Source organism: Penaeus chinensis, chromosome 17, assembly GCF_019202785.1.
Source record: "Penaeus chinensis breed Huanghai No. 1 chromosome 17, ASM1920278v2, whole genome shotgun sequence".
NCBI lineage: Eukaryota > Metazoa > Arthropoda > Malacostraca > Decapoda > Penaeidae > Penaeus > Penaeus chinensis.
In genome coordinates this window covers 2,408,627-2,416,126 of record NC_061835.1, presented here as the reverse complement: position 1 = coordinate 2,416,126, position 7,500 = coordinate 2,408,627, and the positions used below count along the sequence as shown (strand labels likewise).

The 7,500-nt window shown below is 40.1% G+C and overlaps 1 protein-coding gene across 3 annotated transcripts in view; it reads right to left on the bottom strand.

Moving 5' to 3' along the window:
• Positions 1-7,500, bottom strand: part of LOC125034248 (UDP-glucose 4-epimerase-like) — a 25,079-nt gene that overhangs the window by 16,394 nt on the left and 1,185 nt on the right. The gene's annotated exons all lie outside the window — the stretch shown is intronic.

Sequence of the window (7,500 nt, the reverse complement as noted above, 5' to 3'; positions counted from 1 at the left end):
CCGATGAATAGGTAACTAGAGAAAGAGAGAGAGAGAGCAGCTGAGATATAGACACGCACAGAGTCACTAATGATGTTTTGTCTCCAACGTGGCATGTCCAAGAATGTCAACACAGATGTTAGTAAACATTTACTAAATCGACTTCCAAAGAGAGCCATTATCTGCCGTGTTTACAGTGACTCATAATCGTGGTTCAAGAGTCATTACAAAATTAACTGCGTTGATCGATAAACGGTTTTAATTTAAATACATAATTTTACTCTTTTTTTTTCTTCAAAATATGAACTATTTGATGATAAACTTTTTTCTTCGTTTCTCTTTTTTTTCGATGATATGATGCACGTCATTTGAATACAAATAATAATGCTCACTAGTCAGTTATCAACCTGCCAAGTGCATCTTCGTGTTGATAAGCGAGTTTAGTTAATTAAACTTAATCACACTAAAATTTCTAACCAATACATCCTCTCAGCATGCAATGGCGGTATATTTGCCATAAATTTGCTATTTTATCACGCCTAACTTAACAACGAACGAAATAATTCCCTAAAATATTAACAGAAGTTCACACAAGAACTAATCTTATAGAGATTTTTTTTTTCTACAGGAAAATGGGATTCCAGACTGACACTTGGAATGGTAAATTTAATTCCAAATGTGGTCTTGAAATAATAAACTATATTAAAGAGTGGCACTATAAATGATAAAAAGGTATAGCAAAGTGATGATTGGAACAATAAACTACATTCCAGAGCAGCACTTGGAAGAGTAAACTATATTCCAAGTGGTGCTTACAGGGATAAATTGTATTACAAAGTGGCCCTTGTAATGGTAAACTATGCTCACAAGTGCCACACGGAATAAAATGTATTACCAACTGGATCTTAAAAGAATAAACCCCATTTCAAGTCGACATTTGGAATGATAGACTGCGTACCAAAGTGACACAAAAATGGCAATGGACATTCATAGAGTGAGTGCAACAAACAATGAAATATATCAGGTCTTGTAAAAACATCGGGCAGACAATTTATTCCTATGCAGAAGCGACCGAGTCTGGCAATGACAATGATTTTTACCTTGGGGTGCCCCCCAAGGTAAAATATACTTCCCACTGTCAAACACCATTCTCTCGCTACCACTCCTCTCTACTCATCTCCAGTTGAGTCTGCTTAATTGCTATATTTATCTAGAAATAGTAAGTAGCCATAAGTTTAGCGGCGTGTTGCGAGCAAAAGTGGGGTTCAGTAGGCTGAATGGAAGTATCTTTACTCGTTCTGACTTATCAATATAATACGACGACGAACACGTTTGGAAAAAGTGCTGTGAGTTCGGCCTGATATTGGTATCCCTGAGAGGGGCGTCATTTAGGACAGGGGCGCAGGGGGGGCATTCGACCCTCCATAGACTGTTTGCCCCCAAGGTCCACGATGTTTAACTTTCTACTTATTACACCTATATAGATCCTGTTATAGCTTAAAAAGCCCCTAGATCAACTCGTTTTTCTAAATTGTTGTTCGGCTATAGAATTCGGGTTTTGAAATATATGCTATTAATATTTCGTGTCACTGCCAACACCTTGGTAAACGCTGGCAAGTCCAGTGGTATGGATGCCACTAACACCGCCGGTAACTGGCGTCCGTCTGCAAAGCGCAATCGCTCCCATGCCGTAACTTGGGCAACGACAATATGACGGTTGCTGGTATGATCTTGGGGGAAGTCTCTGCCCGTGGCTGCCTAAAGTTTCTCAATAAGACTGAGATCTGGCGATTTTGGCGGATGTGGCTCCGTGTATTCACGGGGTGTTGCCGAAATCACGCCTTCACGACACTGCTCGTGTGGATAAGGGCCAGAAGCGACCGAGTCTGGGAATGACAATGATTTTTACCTTGGAGTGCCCCCCCCCCCCCCCAGGTGAGTAATTTCTAGGCGGTGGGAGCCACAGGGGAAAAGTATTAATTTCTCTTATTACACGTGTTATTCTATCAAAAAGAGCGTAAGCTAACTTTGCAAAGATTATGGAAATATGCATAAGTATCGCTTTTACTAACTTGATTTTCAAATAGTCTACATAAGCTTAAGATTTTCTATCGCTATTGATCGTCCTGGAATATACTTCCCACTGTCAAACACCATTCTCTCGCTACCATACACACACAAATGTGTGTGTATGCATGTGTGTGTGTGTGTGTGTGTGTGTGTGTGTGTGTGTGTGTGTGTGTGTGTATGCGTGTGTATATATTTATATATATATATATATATATATATATATATATATATATATAGCTAACACCTGTGCCGTGGCAGGTGTCGTAGGGGAAGTCGCCGCCGTGGCACAAGCGTTAGCGCGCTGAACTGCGTTAGATTAGGAAGGGCATCCAATCAGGCAAAGGTGACACTGCCACATAACCTCTCAATAGTGATTTGACTGAAGACTGAATGGCTGTTGAAAAAAAAAAAAAAAAAATATACATAGAGAGAGAGAGAGAGAGAGAGAGAGAGAGAGAGAGAGAGACAGACAGACAGACACACTGATGAATAGGTAACTTGAGAAAAAGAGAGAGAGGTCAGCTGAGATATAGACACGCACAGAGTCACTAATGATGTTTTGTCTCCAACGTGGCATGTCCAAGAATGTCAACACAGATGTTAGTAAACATTTACTAAATCGACTTCCAAAGAGAGCCATTATCTGCCGTGTTTACAGTGACTCATAATCGTGGTTCAAGAGTCATTACAAAATTAATTGCGTTGATCGATAAACGGTTTTAATTTAAATACATAATTTTACATTTTTTTTCTTCAAAATATGAACTATTTGATGATAAACTTTTTTCTTCGTTTCTCCTTTTTTTCGATGATATGATGCACGTCATTTGAATACAAATAATAATGCTCACTAGTCAATTATCAACCTGCCAAGTGCATCTTCGTGTTGATAAGCGAGTTTAGTTAATTAAACTTATCACACTAAAATTTCCAACCAATACATCCTCTCAGCATGCAACGGCGGTATATTTGCGATAAATTTGCTATTTTATCACGCCTAACTTAACAACGAACGAAATAATTCCCTAAAATATTAACAGAAGTTCACACAAGAACTAATCTTATAGAGATGTTTTTTTTTTTTACTACAGGAAAATGGGAATTCCAGACTGACACTTGGAATGGTAAATTTAATTCCAAATGTGGTCTTGAAATAATAAACTATATTAAAGAGTGGCACTATAAATGATAAAAATGTATAGCAAAGCGATGCTTGGAACAATAAACTACATTCCAGAGCAGCACTTGGAAGAGTAAACTATTTTCCAAGTGGTGCTTACAGGGATAAATTGTATTACAAAGTGGCCCTTGTAATGGTAAACTATGCTCACAAGTGCCACACGGAATAAAATGTATTACCAACTGGATCTTAAAAGAATAAACCCCATTTCAAGTCGACACTTGGAATGATAGACTGCGTACCAAAGTGACACAAAAATGGCAATGGACATTCATAGAGTGAGTGCAACAAACAATGAAATATATCAGGTCTTGTAAAAACATCTGGCAGACAATTTATTCCTATGCAGAAGCGACCGAGTCTGGCAATGACAATGATTTTTACCTTGGGGTGCCCCCCCTCCCCCAGGAGAGTAATTTCTAGGCGGTGGGAGCCACAGGGGAAAAGTATTAATTTCTCTTATTACACGTGTTATTCTATCAAAAAGAGCGTAAGCTAACTTTGCAAAGATTATGGAAATATGCATAAGTATCGCTTTGACTAACTTGATTTTCAAATAGTCTACATAAGCTTAAGATTTTCTATCGCTATTGATCGTCCTGGAATATACTTCCCACTGTCAAACACCATTCTCTCGCTACCACTCCTCTCTACTCATCTCCAGTTGAGTCTGCTTAATTGCTATATTTATCTAGAAATAGTAAGTAGCCATAAGTTTAGTGGCGTGTTGCGAGCAAAAGTGGGGTTCAGTAGGCTAAATGGAAGTGGTGCTACCTGTACTACATGTACACCCGCTGAAAAAGTATCTTTACTCGTTCTGACTTATCAATATAATACGACGACGAACACGTTTGGAAAAAGTGCTGTGAGTTCGGCCTGATATTGGTATCCCTGAGAAGGGCGTCATTTAGGACAGGGGCGCAGGGGGGGTATTTGACCCTCCATAGACTGTTTGCCCCCAAGGTCCACGATGTAGATCCTGTTATAGCTTAAAAAGCCCCTAGATCAACTCGTTTTTCTAAATGTTTGTTCGGCTATAGAATTCGGGTTTTGAAATATATGCTATTAATATTTCGTGTCACTGCCACCGCCTTGGTAAACGCTGGCAAGTCCAGTGGTATGGATGCCACTAACACCGCCGGTAACTGGCGTCCGTCTGCAAAGCGCAATCGCTCCCATGCCGTAACTTGGGCAACGACAACATGACGATTGCTGGTATGATCTTGGAGGAAGTCTCTGCCCGTGGCTGCCTATAGTTTCTCAATAAGACTGAGATCTGGCGATTTAGGCGGATGTGGCTCCGTGTAATCACGGGGTGTTGCCGAAATCACGCCTTCACGACACTGCTCGTGTGGATAAGGGCCAGAAGCGACCGAGTCTGGGAATGACAATGATTTTTACCTTGGAGTGCCCCCCCCCCCCCCCAGGTGAGTAATTTCTAGGCGGTGGGAGCCACAGGGGAAAAGTATTAATTTCTCTTATTACACGTGTTATTCTATCAAAAAGAGCGTAAGCTAACTTTGCAAAAGATTATGGAAATATGCATAAGTATCGCTTTTTACTAACTTGATTTTCAAATAGTCTACTAAGCTTAAGATTTTCTATCGCTATTGATCGTCCTGGAATATACTTCCCACTGTCAAACACCATTCTCTCGCTACCATACACACACAAATGTGTGTGTATGCATGTGTGTGTTGTGTGTGTGTGTGTGTGTGTGTGTGTGTGTGTGTGTGTGTGTGTATGCGTGTGTATATATTGTTATATATATTTTATATATTATATATATTATATAATATAATATTATTATATAGCTAAACACCTGTGCCGTGGCAGGTGTCGTAGGGGAAGTCGCCGCGTGGCACAAGCGTTAGCGCGCTGAACTGCGTTTGATTAGGAAGGGCATCCAATCAGGCAAAGGTGACACTGCCACATAACCTCTCAATAGTGATTTGACTGAAGACTGAATGGCTGTTGAAAAAAAAAAAAAAATATATATACATAGAGAGAGAGAGAGAGAGAGAGAGAGAGAGAGAGAGAGAGACAGACAGACAGACACACTGATGAATAGGTAACTTGAGAAAAAGAGAGAGAGGGCAGCTGAGATATAGACACGCACAGAGTCACTAATGATGTTTTGTCTCCAACGTGGCATGTCCAAGAATGTCAACACAGATGTTAGTAAACATTTACTAAATCGACTTCCAAAGAGAGCCATTATCTGCCGTGTTTACAGTGACTCATAATCGTGGTTCAAGAGTCATTACAAAATTAATTGCGTTGATCGATAAACGGTTTTAATTTAAATACATAATTTTACATTTTTTTTCTTCAAAATATGAACTATTTGATGATAAACTTTTTTCTTCGTTTCTCCTTTTTTTTCGATGATATGATGCACGTCATTTGAATACAAATAATAATGCTCACTAGTCAATTATCAACCTGCCAAGTGCATCTTCGTGTTGATAAGCGAGTTTAGTTAATTAAACTTAATCACACTAAAATTTCCAACCAATACATCCTCTCAGCATGCAATGGCGGTATATTTGCCATAAATTTGCTATTTTATCACGCCTAACTTAACAACGAACGAAATAATTCCCTAAAATATTAACAGAAGTTCACACAAGAACTAATCTTATAGAGATTTATTTTTTTTTTTTTTCTACAGGAAAATGGGATTCCAGACTGACACTTGGAATGGTAAATTTAATTCCAAATGTGGTCTTGAAATAATAAACTATACTAAAGAGTGGCACTATAAATGATAAAAATGTATAGCAAAGCGATGATTGGAACAATAAACTACATTCCAGAGCAGCACTTGGAAGAGTAAACTATTTTCCAAGTGGTGCTTAGAGGGATAAATTGTATTACAAAGTGGCCCTTGTAATGGTAAACTATGCTCACAAGTGCCACACGGAATAAAATGTATTACCAACTGGATCTTAAAAGAATAAACCCCATTTCAAGTCGACACTTGGAATGATAGACTGCGTACCAAAGTGACACAAAAATGGCAATGGACATTCATAGAGTGAGTGCAACAAACAATGAAATATATCAGGTCTTGTAAAAACATCTGGCAGACAATTTATTCCTATGCAGAAGCGACCGAGTCTGGGAATGACAATGATTTTAACCTTGGAGTGCCCCCCCCCCCCCCAGGTGAGTAATTTCTAGGCGGTGGGAGCCACAGGGGAAAAGTATTAATTTCTCTTATTACACGTGTTATTCTATCAAAAAGAGCGTAAGCTAACTTTGCAAAGATTATGGAAATATGCATAAGTATCGCTTTTACTAACTTGATTTTCAAATAGTCTACATAAGCTTAAGATTTTCTATCGCTATTGATCGTCCTGGAATATACTTCCCACTGTCAAACACCATTCTCTCGCTACCACTCCTCTCTACTCATCTCCAGTTGAGTCTGCTTAATTGCTATATTTATCTAGAAATAGTAAGTAGCCATAAGTTTAGTGGCGTGTTGCGAGCAAAAGTGGGGTTCAGTAGGCTGAATGGAAGTATCTTTACTCGTTCTGACCTATCAATATAATACGACGACGAACACGTTTGGAAAAAGTGCTGTGAGTTCGGCCTGATATTGGTATCCCTGAGAGGGGCGTCATTTAGGACAGGGGCGCAGGGGGGGCATTTGACCCTCCATAGACTGTTTGCCCCCAAGGTCCACGATGTAGATCCTGTTATAGCTTAAAAAGCCCCTAGATCAACTCGTTTTTCTAAATTTTTGTTCGGCTATAGAATTCGGGTTTTGAAATATATGCTATTAATATTTCGTGTCACTGCCACCGCCTTGGTAAACGCTGGCAAGTCCAGTGGTATGGATGCCACTAACACCGCCGGTAACTGGCGTCCGTCTGCAAAGCGCAATCGCTCCCATGCCGTAACTTGGGCAACGACAATATGACGGTTGCTGGTATGATCTTGGGGGAAGTCTCTGCCCGTGGCTGCCTATAGTTTCTCAATAAGACTGAGATCTGGCGATTTTGGCGGATGTGGCTCCGTGTAATCACGGGGTGTTGCCGAAATCACGCCTTCACGACACTGCTCGTGTGGATAAGGGCCGATATCCTCTCTTGGACGAGTTAAATGTCTCCGATCGGGGAACACCATGGCCCTCACCTGGTAGGAACATCTCATCCAGGATTTCCACTTAGGTCTACCTCATGAATCTGTCGGGCCCGACATCCGCCAATTCCTCCAACACCGCTGCTGTGCATCCACTCAAACTGCCCATCGATATCTGA